Source organism: Agelaius tricolor, unplaced genomic scaffold (assembly GCF_023055355.1).
Source record: "Agelaius tricolor isolate 1412-34295 unplaced genomic scaffold, bAgeTri1.0.p SCAF_37, whole genome shotgun sequence".
Lineage (NCBI taxonomy): Eukaryota > Metazoa > Chordata > Aves > Passeriformes > Icteridae > Agelaius > Agelaius tricolor.
The window spans coordinates 3,718,747-3,739,499 of NW_027269297.1; the positions used below are offsets into that span (position 1 = coordinate 3,718,747).

The window sequence follows — 20,753 nt, forward strand, 5'->3', positions numbered from 1 at the left end:
TTTCTGGCATGGAAACAAAAGACAGGAGCAGTTCAGATGTGCAAGATACCAAAGGGCCCCATAGCAAGTGAGGATTTGTAACCCACCCAAGGACACTGCTGCTCACTCACAATACCAGATTCATCCTACACAAGGACTGGTTTGCACTCCAACAGGAACACAACACAAATCTGCAGAGCAGATGGCAGTGCCAACATCAGGACCAGACCACAGGAGCTCTCCTTTTCAGTGCCCATGAAGCATTCATATAATTCCTGTTGCAAAAGGGGATGCATAGCCCAGGGATCCAGAGCTGAGCCTAACAAAGAGGCCTTGGCTAGGGAAGCTTCCACCTCCTCAGCAGCAATTTCCACCTCAGCCATTTCCCTTCCAAGCAAGGCTTCCTGGCCCGAGCAAGCACGACGGGTGTTGCAATCCACAGTTCTGTCTGAAGAAATCCAGCCCAGCCACAGCAGCAGGCCTGGTCTGGCCTATGTGCCATCCCTGGACACCCACTGTGTCCAGAAGCTCGTGCCCAGTTGGAAGGCATGCTGCTCCTCAGATGTAGATAGCTGTTCTGCTCCCTTTAACAGGCAGGACCATGATGGGTAACTCAGATGTGCACACACTCATCTCATGGGAGCTTTTCTGAAATAAATGCAGCAGACTCTGGGGAAAATCCTCTCCCTCCAATGGCAAGGGGCTGAGGAGGGTGGATAAAAGGCAACTGTGTGCCTTGTGCATGTGTGGTCTCAGTGTGGGCAGCATTGATCCCACACTCGGCCCTGGGCAAGGGATGCTCAGGGGTGCTCATCCTGTGCCTCCTGACAAACAGAATTCCAATGGGAAAACACCCATGAGCTCATTGCAGCAACAGGACATGTCCTACAGGCACTGTTCTACCTGCAATTCCCCATGCAAACACAGGAAAACCAGCTGACAGCATCCCTGCCTTTTCCTCAGAAACAGCACGAGGGTCTGCTCATGTTCCCCATGTTGGCACAGAACAGGATTCAGATCCATTACACATTACATTAACCCTACTGGGACATTTCCCACAGCTCACTCAAATGTTTTCAAACCTGCAGGATGAGGTCATTCCAACCTAAATGCATAACCCACTCTCCAAGGTGGTTCACTAGGTATAATTTCCAAGCAAAAGCAAACAAAAGCTAATCTGGTGCGATACCCTGCTCCATCCCCAACATGTTCAAGACTTGGCCAGACAAAGCCATGGCTGAGCTGATCACTCACATGCTGGAGACAGTCCCACTTCAAGCAGGAGGTCAGGCCAGAGCCCTCCAGATATCCTTTCATCCAGTGCTTCCATCATTCTGTGGCAGCAAATGAGAAGAGGCAGAGTAATTACTGCCAGCAAGGAAGGCTTGCATCGAGTTTCTCTGGAGTAATCCTTCTAGATAATATTAAAAGCTTGGTTAGCAGAGATGTCAGCACTGACACAATGAGGGCTAATTCTGTCCTGGCAGGAGTACTGAGTGCCAGGATCTGAGCCTTGATGTACTGCATGGGTCTCAAACAGGGTCAGCACACTGCGTCACTGCCCTTGCACCAATTAACACCCACCACAAGAGAGGCCTTTTTGGAAATTTAACTGCAGCCATGCATTCAAACATAATAGTCTGCAATAATCCAAGAATACAGATTAAAAGCCAGACAGCCAATAGCTCTCAAGACATTAGAAACAACTAGAAAATTCATTTCCCACTATAAGTCTTTACTCTAGGGAGGTCTCAACAGTACTGCTGCTATTTGGTGTCCTTCCAGTGCTGGGAGAAGGCCAAAAAATGCCGTAGCAGAGGCTGAACCACACTGATGGGTGGGTTCAGTCCTTGGGAAGAAGGCAGAGTGTCTACATGAAGTGCAGTCTGGAGGGTGATGGGGAAGCAGCTGCTGGCACTGAGATGAAAGAGGGTTGCTGGTCAGCAGAGGAACTGCCATCAGTGCTGCTCCTTCCAGATGTCCACCCATGGTATCCACACATGACACTGGCCAGCAAAGCTCATTTTCTAAATGTAAAAAGCCCTGTCCAGGTTGCCCCAGAACATAAAAGAAACATAAGACTGCTGCTAGCCAAGTATGCAGACAGAAGGCATCAAACCCATGGAAAGAAGAAGGACACTTTGTGAAGTTATTGGAGTAATATCCATCACAATCCAGAGAAATGCAAAACACTTAAAATACTTAAAAACAAAAAGTCCACAGGATGAATTCACAGCATTGGGACCTTCACTCAGGGAAAAGTGAGGGAGCTCTGTATGGCAGCTCTGCTGGTCTGATCTGTTGCCCTCAGCAGCACAGGGGCAGCACCTCAGCACAAACAGCAACAGGGCATTGGAGGCACATTCCCAGCACCCCCAGCTCATCTCCACTACAAATGCAGAAATGAAAGATAAACATTCCTGGAAGATCACATTACCCAGCATGAAGAGATGACAGCTTGTCAGGAGCAGCAGAAACAGGCTGAGCTCAGTGGAAGGAGTCATCATAGGCTGACATCTTCCTATTGGAGAATACTGATACTCCAGCTATTTCTGCTACAGTATTTAATTATTTAATTTATTTTTTTTTTACCTTTTGATAGGCAGAAGCAAACAAGCACAAGTGAAATAACATAACAGTAATTGAGATGGACAACAAAACCTGACACTTCGCCACTTTAGCCTTCCCCATGGGAGGGTAACACAAATGAGGGACATCACGACTAAACGATAACTGCAACAAAATCATGCCCAGACTCTCATTCTTCAAGGGAAAATAAGAGCTGCAAAGGCAGTGTGCTCTGCAGGCTCCATCTCTGTATTTGCTTGTTCTTGAGCAGCTCTTCGTTACTGATGGGTGGGACATTTTAACACCTTAAATGCTATTCCCAGAGAAACTGAACTAATTCCTCATTTTCACAGCACTGAATTCATCTGGTTGGAAGAAAATACCCCGCCCTATTCCTCTGGCCTCCAAACTGCAGCTGGCAGCCTCGGGACACAGGACAGTCCTGGGGAAGAAACACAACTGTTTACTGTGTTTGTCTGTCCCTCCTCCCCCCTTCCCCCCGGGCACACAGGAGCTGATCAGCCCCGTGCCATCTCCTGACAGGAGCTGACTTGTTCCAGGTTCATTGCTCACCACAGCTCTGCACTGCAGAGCCCTGCAGACAGATTTGGGCAGAGCACCCAAACATCAAGAAAGAAAAGTCACATCAGGTCAGGAGAGCATCATCCACGCTGGGAGCACTTCCAAGCAAACACCCAAAGCTGCTGCATTAGGAGAAGACAGGCCCCAAATCCAAACTTTGGAATGACTCCACCCAGTTTAATTCCTTGGTCATGCATTCTGCAAGCATTAGCTCTGAGTGGGCTGGGGTTCTAACAGCTCCACACTTGAAGCTTCATGGACAAAACAAGGTTTAGGCAGCACTTTTCAGAGTACAGATCATCACCTCCCACATGTACCCTGCCAGGTCTGGGATGACCATCAGCCAGGCTGCAGGAGGGCAGACCCAGCAGGATCCCATTCAGGAGCAGAGTGAAGGGTGAAATGGTTGAGCTGCTACAAAAAATATACAACCTCACTGCCATCCATCAGAGCAACAAATGTTCTACCAGTCCTTTCCATCAAAAAAAGGAAGGTAGCTAGTAAGGGCATGGAACCAAAGCAACTTGTGTTCACAACTATTTTAGCTAAAGAATAAAATAATACCTCATAAAAAGCAGATCTTTAGTGTATGTAGTACGTGCATTAGTACACACTGTCAAGTAAGACAAATGAAGTTTGATAATCTACATACAGGAGTTTTTCACTTTCACATGCTTGACTTTCTACCTGTGTGAAATTAAACATTGGAAGAAGCTCCTGATAAACTCCTATGGAACAAACATGCTTAAGCGACAGGGAAAAAATACCAGGAAGCCTATGCTGATCTGTAAATTCTACTTTCAATTATTTGTTTCAAAAAGAAAGCTCACAGGAGTGACTGAGAGGAGACCACAGGCACAACATGGCTATGGAGTAGTAAGAGGTTTTAACACATCTTGCCTTATGCATTCCTGTCTTCAAGTTGCATAAAGCGCTGATAGATTTAAAGTTTGGGATTTGAAGCTTTCCCCTCCCAGTCTGACTCCATTGTTAATTTTTTTTAGAGATTGGGATCAAGTGGCTCTTTGGCTCCTACTTCTGCAGCCAATAAAAATTCCACCCACCCCCAATCCATTTTTGCATAATTAATGCCTTTGTGATTGGCAAGAAATTATTTTAGGCACAAAGAGGCACTGGCATCAGAAAGGCACCTTCCTACCTTGCCTGTGAGAACAGGTTGTACTTTAAAGCTACTGGCAACAAAAGTTCCCTATGCTGGGAACACCACCCAACACCACCTCAGAACAGCTTAGCTTAACTTTCAATACTCTCAAATGATGGCTGTGATTATTTTGGAAGAGTAACCCAGTTGCCATCAAGAGGAATGGAAACCAGCATCCCTTCTGAGAGTGAGAGCAGAGATTGCTGGGATCCTCTGCAGCAGAACACCACCATCAAGTCTTCCCTGTTCAGAATGTTCTCATGCATTAACAGAAAAAACACCATCAATTCTACATAAATTCCTTTGCTGAAGCCAGCAGCAAAACGTCTGTGGAATTAAGGCAGATGAGAGCCTTCCCTCACTTGGGCTTATCCCAACCCCACACACACTAAAGAGAGAAACAGAGCTCAGGAAAGATGAAATACTTCCTTGCCATCATCTCCCGTTGCTGTCCAAGCAGCAAGCCCCAGCACTTGGGAGCATCCCTGGGTATTGTGTGTGCTCAGAAAGCTCCTGTTGCAGCACAAAGCCACCCTGAGCTGGCCCTGTCACAGCCTCTGGGGCTCCGTGTGTGCCATGAGGACACCGGGCATGTGACTCGCGTGTTAAAACTTTCTGGCTCACCAGTCGAAGTTCAGATTCTTTCCCTGCAAAACACACTGCATGATCTCATCTGCAAGCAATCAGCCTGAGAAATCAGCTTGTTAAAGGAAGCTTCTAGGAAAGGAGAGAAGCCTCTGGAGGATTTGGGGGCCTATATGATTTTAACCACTTTGTTAAACCCCAGCTGCTCTTCTCCCCATTGGGGTCAGACAACCAAGAAACCATTTCTCCTCCCACACAACTCCAGACAGGACAGTTAGCCAACACCTAACTGCAGCATCCTATTTGCACTGTCCACAGCCTGAAAACACTCACATTTTCAAGCAAAACTCATCTCAAGCAGGCACTGAAAGAGTGCAAGGACAAACTCAGAGCTGCAAGCTGAGCAGCATCCAGAAAAGCAATTCATTAAACATGCAACAGTGATCATCTCAATGTGTAAACCAGAATATCTTCTGAATTTCTGGACGTGTATTTCAGCATTTCCTCACAGTCCTCACAGGGACCCAAGACATGCACCAGACGACAGGAATAACCAGTACAGTGTGAGCTCTGCAGAGGAGTAAGGAACAAGCAGTAAACTCCCTGGAATGCCAGCTTTGTCCTGAGATTGCTCAAAGTCATGTAACAGAATTTTACCAGAGTTTCTGGAGATGCTGCAGGAGCCCTCCATGCTCCCTGTGCTACAACATGCCCAGATGGCAACACCTTTTCCTGCCCAGTGAAAGCCCTGAGGAAGCAGCACTGCAGAGTGTAGGACAAAGTACAGCATCAGATTCCCAGCTGCACTCCCAGTTTGGCTCTCCAGGGCCCTGTGGTGAGCAGAATGAGTCCTGTGCTCACACACTCGGTCACATTTGCATCCCCTGAGCTCCCAGAAGCAGGACCAGGACTCTCTCACACTCAGCAGGGAGGGAGGGAAGATCAGAGCAGCATCCTGCCTTCTTCACTTCCTTCCAGGCTGTCACACCCTGCCTCAGCTGCTCCCAGCAGCATCTCCCAGGCAACCCTGTCCCAGCTGCCCCTCGCTGGTCATTCAAGTGCTTTGAAAGACTTTCCTTAAAATTCTTGCATAGAAATCACTGTTTAGTGTTCAGCACGAACACAGGAGGAAGGGGGGAAAGGCAGCCTGTGTCTAACAAAGGAGATCTGAAGCACTGAGCCCCTGGCTCTTTGCAGCTGGGGATTATTCCAAGTGAAATGATTATTCACCACTTGCAGCATCTATTTTCAATTCCACTTGCAGAAGTAACTGCTCTGAAACAAACAGAAGGCAACAAAGATCAGGCAACACATATTTATTAACATGAGAGCAGAGGGAAAAGTTAATCACACTGGGTTCTCCCTCACTTTGCATCCTTACAAAAGCTACTTTATATACATAAAGTAACTTCTGCAAAGAATTTACTTTATATAAGAATTAGGAACACCTCAGCCTGTAGTTGTTGCAGCCGCTGTGCAAATCAGGGTGAGAGATTTAGCCCTGGACAATGCAGGATCACAGTGATGCTGCAACTTTTTTGGTCAATGGTGGCACCTTCTAGCTCCAAATGACACTGTGAAGCTCACAGCAATTTAAAATAACTGCCTTGAAAAAGCTTTATGCTTTCTGTGTCTTTAAGAAATGCATCGCTCTGACTGCAAACATTCAGGCTAAACAAAATGTTATGAGGAAAAAAAGTCTCCTTCAAGCCTTTTACTCCCCAGCCAAATTTCTAATTTTACCAAATTAAGAGCAGACATTCCCCTCACCCCAACCCCAACCTGATGTCCACTACTAAAATCAAGGTACAGGACAACTGCCCCCAATTCCTAGAAAAACACAGCTCAGAAAATGCAAAGTATAAAGGGAGGGGGGTAATACTGAAGGGCTCAGCTGCTGGCTCCTCTGGTGCAGCTCCTCAACCAAATCATGAAAGAAGAAGAAAAAGGAGACTTTCCAGCTTAAGTTCCAAGTCCTTTTTAAAAATCAGTTTATAACCACTAAAATAAACACAGTAAGAACAACTGTGCAGTAACTGGGAACCTGCAAAAACAGCTGCAGTTTAAGAGCAGTTTAGGCAATGTCTGGCAAACACCAGCAGATACAACAGCCCAGGAGGATGGCAGCACACTGGGGGATGAAACAGGGAATTTCACCCACAAGCTCATGGAGGAACTGCACAAAGTTCACCCACACTGGGCAGAATCAGCTATTCTGTGCTGTTTACTGCCATGGTGAGCGTTTGCTCCCTGTTAGAACCGCCTCTCTCCCAAATTCCAACCTCCTCCTGGCTTCTCCCTTGTGCCCCACCTGCCCTGTGCTGCCTCAGCCCAGCCAGGAGTTTCCTTAAACACCTGACACCTGGGCAGGCACACTGCTGTCCTGTGACCCAAAAACCTTCTGCTGGCCGCCCCAAAAAACCTTCTGCTGGCTGCCCCAAAAACCTTCTGCTGGCCGCCCCAAAAACCTCCCGCTGGCCGCCCCAAAAAACCTTCTGCTGGCCACCCCAAAAACCTCCTGCTGGCCACCCCAAAAAACCTTCTGCTGGCCGCTCCAGGGCACAGACCCCCACTGCACCCAACCTCCCCAGGAAACAGCCACCCTGAAGGGAAGGAAGGGCAAGACACCTGGAACAAGCAGACTTCTCCAAGACACCATGGCTTGGATATTCTAAGTCACTTTAGGACATCTCCAGAACAGCAACCACAGCAGATGGTGCAGAAGGACAGCACCAAGCAGCACCTCTGTAGGAAATCCATCCAGAGCCCTATGACATCTCACCTTTGAGCTCCCCAGCAGAACTCCCCAGGATTTGGGCATTCTGACTTTCTTTAGAACTGAAGATCCAATTCCCCACTCGGTGTTATCCGAGGAGCCACATGCTTTGAACATCCTCCTTTGCTGCAGAGCTGACAGTTTTCAATTACAGCCAGTTGGAGTTGTTCTTGGCTCTCCATCCCTCACCACAAACCTGTGCTCTCCATGGCCGGGCTTCTCAGTGTGCACATAAAGCAAATTCAGGAAAGATGCAGCAAATAAAAGCCTTCCTGGACACTGACTGGAATTGGAAAGGCAAAAACTCCTAGGACAGGCAAGGAGACAGCTCTGGGGAAGGAGGAGATGACCTGGGCCATTTCCAGGGGAGGAAAAGCACAGGGAGCCTCAGGTCTCGCTCTTGGAAGTTTTGAAGTTTTTAAGTTAAGTGGGACATGGGGTAAAGCTTCTAATGTATACACTTGATATGAGAAATCAGCTTTTTTGAAATGAGGGTGGAGGAGCCCTGGTTGCCCAGAGAAGCTGTGGCTGCCCCACCCCTGGAATTGTCCAAGGCCAGGCTGGACGGGGCTTGGAGCAACCTGGGACTGTTGAATATATTCCTACTCACTGCAGGAGGGTTGGACTAGAAGAGCTTCAAAGATCCTTTCCAACTCAAACTCAGTGGTTCTAAGATGCTGCAAATATCAGCCTGCAGCTTGTGGCCATCAGAAGGATAGAGATCAGCAGCAAAAGAAAGCTCACACCACCTGATACCTGCCCAGGGGACAAGCACACACCTGGATAATAGATTTAGGGCTTCTTAAAATACAATTACTTTCCTAATTATACACCAGAGGCCAGAACCCACAGGCTGAGCAAGCCATGAGCAGCACAGCAGTTAATTCACAGAGAGCTCCTCTTGATTTCCACAGCCCACATTACCCAGACATCAGACTGAATGGACATCGGAGCCTTTCTAATTTTATAGTCCACAGAGACAAGGCAGGGACGGCTGATGGAAGAGCAGCAAGGCCTCTGCCCACACACACCACTGCTGCTGGCTCTGCAACTGCAGAGCTGCTTCTACTTTTTTTTTAAAAGATTTTTTTTTTTAATGGAGTCAGCTGAAGAGAAAATGAAGAGCTCGGCATTTTAAACCAAAGCATTTCAAAATGCTTGTTTATCTTTCAGCCTCAAAAGAAGAGAAATAAAGTGAAACAAAATCTCAGTCATTCCCTCTTAAGTTTTCCTCTCTGCCTCCAACAAAGCACAGTGCCCTGAGCTCCACTTGATCACTTTTTCTTTTCTTTCCCCTTTGGCTTACAACATTTCAATTAGAGAAGCTGACACAAAACAGTCCCGGATTCTCATATTTTATCTTTTCCCCATCTTACATCTCCATTAAAGAGTATTTAGAAGGCAGAGCAGCCAAAGGAGCAGTACATCCCACACAAAAAAAATGGATGGGGAAACACACCAAGGAACAAGCAGTGGCATAAACCAACAAAAGGCTACAATAAAGTTTTTAAACCAAAGTTTCCACACAGAGGTCTGCTTAAGGAATAGAAAAATGGAAAGCTCTTTTTCTCACAGGGAGTAAACCCCAGGCAAACGAGCCATGAGGCAGCACGAGTGCCCAACTCTCAAAGTTGTGAGGAAGAGGCAGATCGCGGGACCCGAGCCGAACAAACCCGCCCGCACCGCGGTTCCATCGCACCGCGCACAGCCCAGCACCGCCGGCGGGGCAGCGGAACCGGCCCGGGCGCGGCTCCGGCTGCGGGACCCGAAAGCACCGGCGGGAAGGGCCGCAGAGGGCCGGGGGGACCCGCACCCCGCCGGGAACCCCCGGCCGGGGCGGAGAGGCCGAACAAAGCCCGGGCTCTCGCTTTTCTTCGCGGGGCTCCCGGGCACATCCCCGCCTGAGCCCCGCGCGGTCTCGGGCAGCGCCCCCACAGCTTCGGGGGCTCGGCGGGGACCGAGCCCGGCGCGGCCGCCCACAGCCCGGGGCACCCGGGGAGCTCGGCCCGGCCCCTCCCGGCCCTGCGGGGGCACCGCCCCGGCACCCACCGAGCCCCGCAGCGGCTCCGCGGTACCCTCGGCACACCGGGAGCCCCGCGGGGCTCCAGCGAGCGGCGCCCCGGGGGCGGCCCCGCGCTTCGACCGCGGCGGGACCGCAGCGGCCGCGCCGCCCCCGCTCCGTCCCGCGGGAAGCCGGGCCGGGAGCCGCGCTGGGAGCCGGGCAGGGCGGGGCGGCCCCGGCGCTTACCTGGGGCAGGGCAGGCCGGGCGGCGGCGGCGCGGGCTCGCGGCCCCTTCCGGCGGGCGGGCGGGCGGGGGCGGCCGCGGGCGCCGCGCTCTTAAAGCGGCCGCGCCGGGCCGGGGCCGCCGGGAGGCGTCGCTACGGCAACGGGACAGCGGGGCGGGAGCGCGGCGGGGCCGGGCCAGGCCAGGCACCCGCCGGTGCCTTGGGCCTTGGAGCCCTTCCGTGTGCCCCGAGCGCCGGGCTGGGCACCCGCGTGTGTCCTTGTGCATCAGAGTCCTTTCATCTCCCCTGTGCATCAGAGTCCTTCCATGTCCCCCGAGTGCCAGGACTGTGAGCTACCAGCACTGCCACCCATGTGCCCTGTGCTGCAGGACTGAGCATCCATGTCCCTTGTGCCCCAGAGTCCTTCCATGTCCCTGTGCCCCAGGGCTGTGCAGCCGTGTCCCCTGTGCCCCAGAGTCCTTTCAGGTTCCCCAAGCACTGGGGCTGTGCATCCGTGGCCCTTGTGTATCGCAGTCCCTCCATGTGCCCTGTGCATCATGGCTGTGCACTCACGCCCCCATGCACCCTGTGGGATGGCTGTCCCCTCGTGTGCCTCACTGTCCCCCCCGTGTGCCTCACTGTCCCCTCATGTGCCTCACAGCTCCTCCATGTCCCCCTCCATGTGCCTCCATGTGCCTCACAGCCTCTCTGCATCCCCTGCGTCTCAGGGCTGAGCCGTGTGCCCCTGTTCCTCATGGTGCCTCCGTGTGATCTGTGTGAGGTGGTTTAGTGCTGTAGGGGTACACTGGTACTGCTGGGTGCACAGTTGGGCTGGATGTTATTGAGGGTCTTTTCCATCCTTGATGATTCCATGTCCCTGTGTGCCTCAGGGCTGCCTAAGGAGGTGTGCCTCCATATGCCTTGGGGCTGAAGCATGTCCCTGGGTGCTCACAGCCCTGCTACCCCCACGTTTGTCAGGGTCCCTCCATGTCCCCATGTGCCTCACCACCACTCTGTGTCCCCATCTTTTTCAGGGTCCCTCCGTGTCCCCATGTGCCTCACTGTCACTCTCTGTCCCCACGTTTCTCAGGGTCCCTCCATGTCCCTGTGTGCCTAACTGCCAATCTGTGTCCCCACAATTCCCATGGCCCTGCTGTGTCCCAGGTGCCTCAGGGCTGATCTGTGACCCCTGTGTGCCTCCATGTTCCCAGGTGACCCCCCCTGCCCCAGGGCTGTGCCGTGTCCCCTGTCCCCCTCCATGGCCCTGCCACATTCCCAGTTTATCTCCTGTGTTTTACAGCCCTGCCATGTCTCCCTATTCCCCCTTACACCTCAGGTCACTGCCATGTCCCTGAGTCCCCCTTGCCACCCAGCCCAGGTGAACACCACATCCACATCACCAAAGCCATGGTGGCTCTTGGTGTTGGTGGCCACCACTGGCACATGCTGCTGGGGGCCCTGAGGATGCCCAGGGGCTCCATTACAGCAGCCTCTCATCAAATTACGGGGTTCCATCCTCTTTCTCTGCTGCTGCCAGTGGAGATGGGCCCTTCCCTGGAGCTGTCCAGACACGTGGCCAAGAACAAACCAAAGAGAGCAGAAGCAGAGGGAAATTCTCCCAAGCAGGAGAAAGGGAAGGAAAGAAATTCCAGTTACCAGGGAATAGATGTGCTCAGAGGTTTCCAGTATACCAGGTGAAAACAGAGCTAAAACATTAGGCCAGCAACCAGCTGGATGGAGCTACACACCCTCTGGGTGTAGAGTAGGTGGACTTTCTGAAGGTACTATTTGATAGCAAATAACATTAAAGAACATTGTTTTGCTCCTGGAAGCAGAAACCCTGGGTGTTCAGGTAATCTTGTGGTCATAACAACCAAACTTTCTGTCTCCCATAAAGAATTTAAACTCCTTTTTTGTTATGTAAGTGTACACAAACCAATTTTCAATACCATGGCTTTTAAGTCAGTCAAGTGGCTCTTTGTTGCTACGAGGCAAAGAGAGGCACAGCCCCTGCAATGTCTTCACTGGGTTGCTCATTGATTTATTGCATTCTTATCGTTTCCCCTGGCTGTTGTGTCCTCTCTAAGCCCTAATTACAGCAGCATTTTCAGCCTCCCCTTTCAGACAGCCAGCTTTGCAATGGAGTAGAGCAGTATGGTGAGGCAAAGCAATGAAAAACCACTTTAATATGTTTTCCATGATGCTCCTGAGACATCACCAGTGCAGCTGGGAGTGAGCCAGGGGGTGAAACACACTCCTGAAGACAGCAGCTGTGTTTATAATTCCCATGGCACACCCCCACAGGGAGCAGCTCTGGTGCCCTTGTGTGGCAGGAGGTGAAGGGGCCCAGCTCCTGCATTTGATGGAGAGTCAAGAAGCTGCCTCAGAGCTTCCTCTGCTAATGAGGGTGTGGAAAATCTTCTCACATCTCACTGGGAAAAACTACTGAGCAGCTCCAGGGGCAGTCTGGATGGGCATGGGGGCAGTCAGGGGTTCATGTTGTAGGATTAGGGAAATATGGAGCAAGGTGCCCCTTTAGGAGCATCTCTGGACTGCTGCATAGATCATACAATCATTCAGGGTGGAAAACCCCTCCAAGATCAACCATTAACCCAGCACCACTGTGCTCACCACTAAACTATGTCCCCAAGTGCCACACCTACACATTTTTTGAATAAGGATGGTGACATCAGCTCTGGGCAACAAATTTGAATCCCTCACCATCCTTTCAGAGAACAAGAAATTTTTCCTGATATCAAATCTAAGCCAATATTAGGATCTCCAGTGTAGGACACATCTTTAGTACTAGGTTAAGCCACTCCTGGGGACACTGCTGGGTCACAAAGGGAATGGCAATCTCTCAGAATGGTCTGGCCTGGCTTTGGGGTATTGCTTCCCTCACCCTCCCCAGGGGTGGTTCCAGGTGGGAATGTCCCAGGGTTGCTCCCAGCACACATCTGTATGCTGTTTGCTTAAAGTCCAAGGGATTTTAGCAGCAGGGATGTGTGCTGGAGCCAAAGTGTCTGTGCCCAGGGCTGGGGGGCTCTGGGGTGGCAGCATGGGGGGTCTGAGATGGCCTAAGGAGACTTGGGTATGGAAAGAGGTTGGAGGGAGGGGTTATGTGAGGAAAGAAGAGGCTGTGGCACTGATTGGAAAGGCTCTGGAGCACAGAACAGGGAACTGGGAGCTCTGGAGAGGAAGGAGGAAGGAAAGAAACAAGTTTTGAGCCAATGTGGGAGTGGAGGCCAGTGGGGTCCAAAGGGCTTCCCCCCCAGAGAAGGCACAGGAGCCACAAGCCTTGAGCAGGGCTGGGAATGATCCTGGCCTGTCCCTGCTGCAGACCCTGTTTGGATACAGGGCTCTGCATCCAGGGTGTAGCACAGATGCCTCATCCTTCCAGGGCATCCCATGGCTCCCAAAGCCATCCTGGGCTGCCTCAGCCCCTGTGCACTCAACTGGAGCTGGGAAATGTCTCTGAATGGCCCCAGTGATGCACAGGCCTGGGAGAAGGTACAGCAGGGCTGGGCTGGGCTGGGCTGGGCTGGGCTGGGCTGGGCTGGGCCGGGCTGGGCCAGGCCGGGCTGGGCCGGGCTGGGCTGGACAGGGCTGGGCTGGGCTGGGCTGGGCTGGGCTGGGCCGGGCTGGGCTGGACAGGGCTGGGCTGGGCTGGGCTGGGCTGGGCTGGGCTGGGCTGGACAGGGCTGGGCTGGGCTGGGCTGGGCTGGGCTGGGCTGGGCTGGGCTGGACAGGGCTGGGCTGGGCCGGGCTGGGCTGGGCAAGGCTGGACAGGGCTGGGCTGGGCTGGGCTGGGCTGGGCTGGGCTGGGCTGGGCTGGGCTGGACAGGGCTGGGCTGGGCTGGACAGGGCTGGGCTGGACAGGGCTGGGCTGGGCTGGGCTGGGCTGGGCAGGGCTGGGCTGGACAGGGCTGGGCTGGACAGGGCTGGGCTGGGCTGGGCTGGGCCGGACAGGGCAGGGCTGGGCTCACTGCCAGCTCAGAGCTGTGGACAGGGATGTGAGCTCCCAGCAGTTCCTTCGTTCCTGCCCTCACCTGAGCTGTCCTGGCCCTGCTGCACCCTGCCAAAAGCAAATCTTGTGGCAAACAGGGATGTAACAGCCAGGAGGAGGGGCTGGCCATGACAGGAACCACCAGACTTCATGCAATAGACTGATTGTAAATGTGCCATTTTTATCGAGCTCATCCAAGTTCCCAGGTCTGAAATGGATTTTTGGAGGTTGTGTTCAGCTCTCAGTGTCTGGCAGCTGGTGAAGGCAGCCTGTGCTTTACCATCTCACCATGTTTGAACAATAAAACCTCCCACCTATAGAACCCAGGGATGGGGGATGTTCTGTTTAAGGGATCTGTGTCTATTCTGCTGAGTTATGCCCCAGCACACTCATTTATTTTGACAGATTCTGGTTTCCTCTGCAGCATCCTCAACAATGCTTTGTACCTGAGCCGTGGCAGTTCAGATTCGGTGTCTGGAGCACTGCAGGGCACTGCCTGCCTGTCCTGCTCAGCTCTGTCTCTGCTGCCCTCTCGTGATGCCTCTGCATGTGCTGGCCTTGGGGGAAAAGACCTTGCCTCCCCCATCGACTCTGAGACCTCAACACCAGCACCATTGTTAAAAGTTCTTCCGATTTCCAACAGCATTTATATATTCTGAATTTTACAAAACTTCACAATCTTTCCTTGTGTTCGTGTGTTCTCCCCTCGTTACACAAAGGAGATCCTCTGAAGGGCTCATCCTGAATCACCACTTGCAGAAGTTGTGTACCAGCTGCTCCTTAATCCAGACAGTGCCTTGGCTTTTATTTTTTTTTCCCAGTAGAATTTTTGGGGGGTTGGGGTTTGTTTGGTTTTTTGTTTTTTTTTTTTGGTTGTGGGTTGTTGATTTTTTTGGTGTTTTGTTTTTTTGTTTGTTTGTTTGGGGGGTTTTGTTTGTTTTGTTTTGGGGGTTTTTGGGGGTTTTTTTGGATTTTGTTTTGGTTTGGTTTTTGGGGGTTTTCTTTGGTTTTGGTTTTGGTTTTGTTGTTGTTGTTTTGGTTTTTTGGTTTTTGGTTTGGTTTGGGGTTTTTTTAGGCAATCAGGTCTCTGTGTTCACCATGGGCTGCAGCAGCTCCCTGCTCTCTGCCTTGGTCTGCAGTGCTGCACTCAGCTTTGCCACCCCTGCCTGTGCCACCATCTTCCTCCATCCCTGGCTCACACCTGCCTGCTGTGGGGCACCACAAAACCTCTGAGTCCTGGTTTTATCCAGACCTGAGGAAATAACTGCTTGTTCCCAAGAAAACACCTGCTCTCTGGGACACAGCTCAGTGAACAGCTGTGTGGGGCTCACCAGCTCTGGCACCATGTGGCATGGAGTCAATTGGAATTAAGTCCCAGGCAAGTGTAAGAGATTGGCCAAGGAGGTGGTGAGATTTCATGCTTGGGGATTTTAAAAGCTGGGCTGGACACAGCTCTGAGCAACCTGGCCCAGGTTTGGAGCTGTTCTGCAGAGTGGATGGCTGGGCTGGAGAGCTGGAGGGCAAAGCTTGGGCTGCACAGACATAACCTGGTGTTTTGGGGATGACTTCATGGGGGAAGCCCTGATACATGACAGACATGGGTCTGGCATGGCTTGGAGAAGGGGTTTCATGTGCCTTTCCCCAGGCAGCCTCTTCCAGGAGCCTGGGCTGGGAAAATCCCAGGAGGCCTCACTCAGCCTTTGCTCAGGGTGCCTAAATTAAGGCAGCTGAATCCCAGCCCCAGGGGCTGTCTGATAACACAGCCCAGCAAGCTCAGGAAGCTGAAATTACCATCCCCTGGAAATCCTGCACTCTGCATTTCCTGCAAGGAGCCCCGAGGAGCAGCTCCTGAGCCAGATTTCTTCACTCCTGGCTCCCTTTCTTTCTTCTCCTTCCCAGATTTCTTCACTCCTGAGGCAGCTGCCCCAGCCTGAGGTGTCCTTGCTGTGCAGCCCCCACACATCATCCCTGTCTCCCAAAAACCCCACACCTGCACTGTGTGCTCCTGGAGCTGGGGCAATCCCGTGTTTTGTGCACAGAACCACCCAGAACCCCCTGCCCAGCACAGGAATAAATGGTGGAACTGGGTGAGAAGGACAACTGGTCATTTCTAGTTCAACCACCCCTCAATCAACCCTTTTTCTCAGTATGTCCCAGGGTTTTAGGGATATCCCAGTGTTGGGTTCATCTGCTGTGCCATCTCCCCAGGTAGAGCCATATTAGCCAACCCAGGCTGATGGACCTCTCCCAGTGACTAAATCAATGCCCAAGCCATGCCATGGCTCCCACCCCACTATCCTTGCTGCTTGGACAGATTTATTTCCCTAGGATGGCCGGAAAATCTTAATTTTAAAATCTAAATTGTAAAACACACTGTGAAAATCAGAATTCAGCAATTTATTCTTAGTGTTACCAAGGCAGAGCATCACTCAGGAGCTTTGAAAATCTCGATTTTAAAATCTAGATTGTAAAAAAACACTGTGAAAATCAGAATTCAGCAGTTTATTCTTAGTGTTACCGAGGCAGAACAGTGCAGGAGAGCTTTGCTCTCTGGTCACTTTGAGAGCTCAGCTACTCTATTTTAACTCCTGAGAGCTGACACCAAATCACAACATGAGAATACAGCACTGAGACAGGTCATGCAGCAGTGACAGGCAGGTCAGCACAGCCCAAACCCAGCCAGGAGGGTAACTCTAATTCTGCAGCCTTTTGCTGCAGCTGCTGGAAACCACAGTCTCTAATCACAGTCACCACCAAATCAGCAGGAAAAACCACCCAGCTCTTGCTGCTGGGCTTTCATCAACACCTCTGGTGGCCACTGCTGGCCCATGGCACCGAGCAGAGTCACAGTGTCCCTGGGGAGGGCTGCAGGAACCCAGAGGTGATGTGAGGGGGCCTGAAGCTGATGTGCAAGAGCCCCCAGCTGATGTGCAGGAGCTCACAGATGATGTGCAGGAGCTCAGACATGATGTGCAGGGCCAGGGCAGCTCAGAGCTGTGCCCAGGAGGAGCCAGCCCTGCAGGCAGCGTTGGGATGGCTCCAGGTTTGCTGTGGCACAGCAGCTGTGCCTGGAGCTGCAGGGGAGATGGTTCCTGCAGTATCTGAGTGTTCTCTGAGATGGTTCCTGCAGGAGCTGGGTGCTCTCTGAGATGGTTCCTGCAGGAGCTGGGTGCTCTCTGAGGTGGTTCCTGCAGGAGCTGGGTGCTCTCTGAGATGGTTCCTGCAGGAGCTGGGTGCTCTCTGAGATGGTTCCTGCAGGAGCTGGGTGCTGTGATGGTTCCTCAGGAGCTGGGTGCTGTGATGGTTCCTGCAGGAGCTGGGTGCTCTCTGAGGTGGTTCCTGCAGGAGCTGGGTGCTGTGATGGTTCCTGCAGTATCTGAGTGTTCTCTGAGATGGTTCCTGCAGGAGCTGGGTGCTCTCTGAGGTGGTTCCTGCAGGAGCTGGGTGCTCTCTGAGATGGTTCCTGCAGGAGCTGGGTGCTCTCTGAGGTGGTTCCTGCAGGAGCTGGGTGCTCTCTGAGGTGGTTCCTGCAGGAGCTGGGTGCTGTGATGGTTCCTCAGGAGCTGGGTGCTCTCTGGAGCAGTTCTGTGCCAGCCCAGCAGCTCTCTGAGGTGGTGATGCTGCTGCTGCTGCACAGGGCAGCTTCTCAGCAGGGCTCTGTCCCCCAGCCAGCCTCTCCTGCTCAGGAGCCTCAATTAACACCTGGATGAGGATGATGCCAGCACAGAGGAGCAGCCACCTCTTGACTGGATCTTTCTTCTGACGTGGCAAGTATTTCCTCACGTGGGCTGGGTACAGCACCTTCCTGGCTTTCCTGCGCTTTGTTGAGAGGCCTGAAGGTCTCCTGACAGCCTGGGCAGCAAACATTGCCCCAGACAGATTTTCTGAATTGTTTTTCAGCAGATCTGTGCTGGAGAAAATGTTTTCTCTGGTGTAAGGCAGCATGTCCTTAGCAGTCTGCAGGTGTAGCTCTGAGATCTGGGAGAACTCTGGAAATAACTCAAAGAGTTTTTAAATGCAAAAAGCAGATTGCTGAAATAATATTAAGAAATATTAATAATAACACCAGAGTTTTTATTCACTCTCATTAAAGCAAAGAATGCAGAGCCCCAGAGCTGAACTCTTGGAGTGATTTATGCATCTTTCTAGGGAGCTCCTGTTTGACTCTCCCCTGCTCTACCTGTGCTATAAATACTCCCTTTGATGAGTGAAGTGCAGATGGGAGGAGCTCAGCGGCTCGGAAATCACTCTGGAATGTGTGCACCCCAGCAGCCCCTATCAGCCCAGCATCTGCCCAGGGGCACTCTGCTAACAGCACTGTAGGGGCACAGCCAAGTTTTCTCCTCCCCAGTTCTGCTCTCCTCTGTTACCACTGTCTACCACAGGGCTTTGCCTCGAGATGTTTCAGTGCTTTTGGGAGTGTGTCCTTCATTGAAATTCACATATTTGCTGTAAAGAACAGAATCTGAGGGTGGCTGTGCTGTCCCTGCCTTCCCACCCCATCCACCAGCAACCCTGGCCTTGAGCTGGAGGGATGGAGAGGGGAGACAGCAGCTTCTGTTCTGACCCTGTGCAATCTCAGCACTCTGCCCCAGAAAAATGAGCAACCTCAGCACTTGCTCTGGCAAGCTCCAGCTCAGATATGCCCAGAAAAGGAAAAAACCAGCACTCATGTTCAGATTCTTTGTGCCTTATAATGACTAAACAGAGCCTGAAAGGGCTGAGTGCCCACAAACCTGCTGGAAAGGGCAACAGCTCTCTCAGGTCTTTGTCATGAGTTTGGAAGATTCAGCTGCAAATTTCCTGTGTCTTGGTCATTGTGGGCCACCTTGAGAGGAGGGAATGAAAGATTTCTGTAAAAAGACCCTGGGCAGCCATCTCTGGATGGCTACTGCAAAATCAAACAACAGAATCATAAAATCCTAGAATGGTTTGGGTTGGAAGGGGCCTTAAAGATCATCTGGTTCCAACCCCACTGCCATGGGCAGAGACACCTTCCACCAGATCAGATTAATAGAACTTGATCATTCCCAAGTCTTTTTAGGCAGCCTTTAGCCACCACAAAGCAGCAAAGGGCAAAAATTCCAATTTTAAAACTATCTTTTGACAATTTAATAACTATTCTTTGACATCTCCTCTTCCCCTTTGGGCTCCCTAACATTTCTTGCTTTCTGCTTCTGGGAAGACCAAAGTGATGCTGGCTTTGAGTCACAAAGCCCCAATGCCCTGTGCTCCCAGCACTGTAAATCACCACTCTGTCACCTGCAGCAGGACTCTCACTCTTCAGGCTTATTCCATGGAAACTCAGGCCAAAATGAAATAACACTGTGACTGCAGTACATGGGATCCCTTTTGTAGGATTGTGCCACCCAGCACATCCAAGGTGATGGGACATTAATTCCATGTGGGAGCACTGCTGGTGGCTTTTGCCATCACCCCCAGTCCCCATTCAATCCTGGAGCTGGAGCCTGGGGCTCCCCTCAGGGCACTTGCTGCTGAAAAATCCTTCCTGAGGGCTCTCCCTGGTGCTGCCCAGGTGAGTGCTCAAACCTGAGCCAAGCCAGGGCTCACAGACAGCTCTCCAGTGGCTTTGGGTAATCTTTACCCCCTCTCCTCGACAAAGCAAAGTCCAGAGGGCTGGGAGAAAACAATTGCTGCTTCCAAAATCCCCCACTCATGGCAAGGCAGCTCCTAAGATGTAAAAGATTGGCCCAGGCAGCCTCAGGGGTCACAGTCTGCTTGGAGTGGGGTGCAGTGGGGGTCTCCTCCCTCAACCCTGGTGACAAACCCTGCTCTCATGACCATGGCACTGCCCACCCCTGTCTGGACTGGTGAAACTTTGTCAGGCAGCGCCAGGGCACACCAGGGGTTTAAAAGAAGCTGACAATGAAGGAATAACTCATGTGGATTGCTGCTGCTGTGCCTGTGGTGCCTGAGCCCTCAGAGCCACCCTGGGCCCAGCACTGAGTGAGTCAGCCTGGGGATTGGTCACATCCTCCCAGACCATGGGGTTTCAGGCCAGGAGAAAGTGCCACAGGCACTGCCCCAAATGCTCACCTGGGGGCTGGGTGGATGTTAAAGACAAAACCCAAAGGTTTGGTCTTACACTCATCTCTCTTTATTTCAACCAGGATCATATCCAAGGAGGAAGAGAGATCAAATCAGCTTCTTCAGCTGTCCCATCACCTGGGCTGTGTCACCCTGGTGCTGTCACCAGGCAGCTCCTGAAGCACCCAGGGGGTGCCTCCAGCTCTGGCCCCAGTGGCATCAGCTGCTGTTCATCACGTAGAGGTTTCCAGTGAAGTTCCACCCCTCATATCCCAGCATTGCCCAACTCCCAGCTGGAGGGAGGCAAGTACAGACCCAGCCTCAGAGGGAGCCCCAGGAAGAGGGGGGTGACCTGTAGGGACAAATCCTGTTCCTATTTCCACCCCCTGTTACCCACTCCTGCCATGCCAGTGTAACACAGGGATGTATTTATAACTCCCAGCTGAGCTTGTCCAAGCAGGTCACTGCATCCTCCTCAGGTGAGGAGATGAATCAGCCCTGCAAGCAGCAGATCTGCCCACCAGGAGCAAGAAGAAACAAAAACACCTGTTGAGCTGGATGCAAAGCATTGAATTTCATCCACCCTTTCTCACCCAGAGACCTCAGTGCTTTTCACTGAGCACCAAAGACAAAAACAGAGCTGTGGCTGCATTGGGAGCAGCACTCAGAGCTGGGAGTGCTGGGTGTTTGGCAGAAGGAAGCAGCAAGGAGTGCCTTTTGCAGCTGGAAGTGACAGAGGCCACGCACAGATGGAGCTGAGGACACCAGGTCACGTCAGGCCAGGGAGTTCTGCAATTCTCAGCACCGTGTTCTGACCTCCA

The 20,753-nt window shown here is 52.0% G+C and overlaps 1 protein-coding gene across 2 annotated transcripts in view; it reads right to left on the reverse strand.

The window, feature by feature from the left end:
• Positions 1-10,015, reverse strand: part of LOC139603125 (discoidin domain-containing receptor 2-like) — a 65,333-nt gene extending 55,318 nt beyond the window's left edge. For both annotated transcript variants that reach the window (XM_071453604.1, XM_071453606.1), the window contains exon 1: positions 9,901-10,015. The gene's annotated coding sequence lies outside the window, so the exon portion shown is untranslated. The remainder of the gene's footprint in view (positions 1-9,900) is intronic.
• Positions 10,016-20,753: the final 10,738 nt, after the last annotated feature.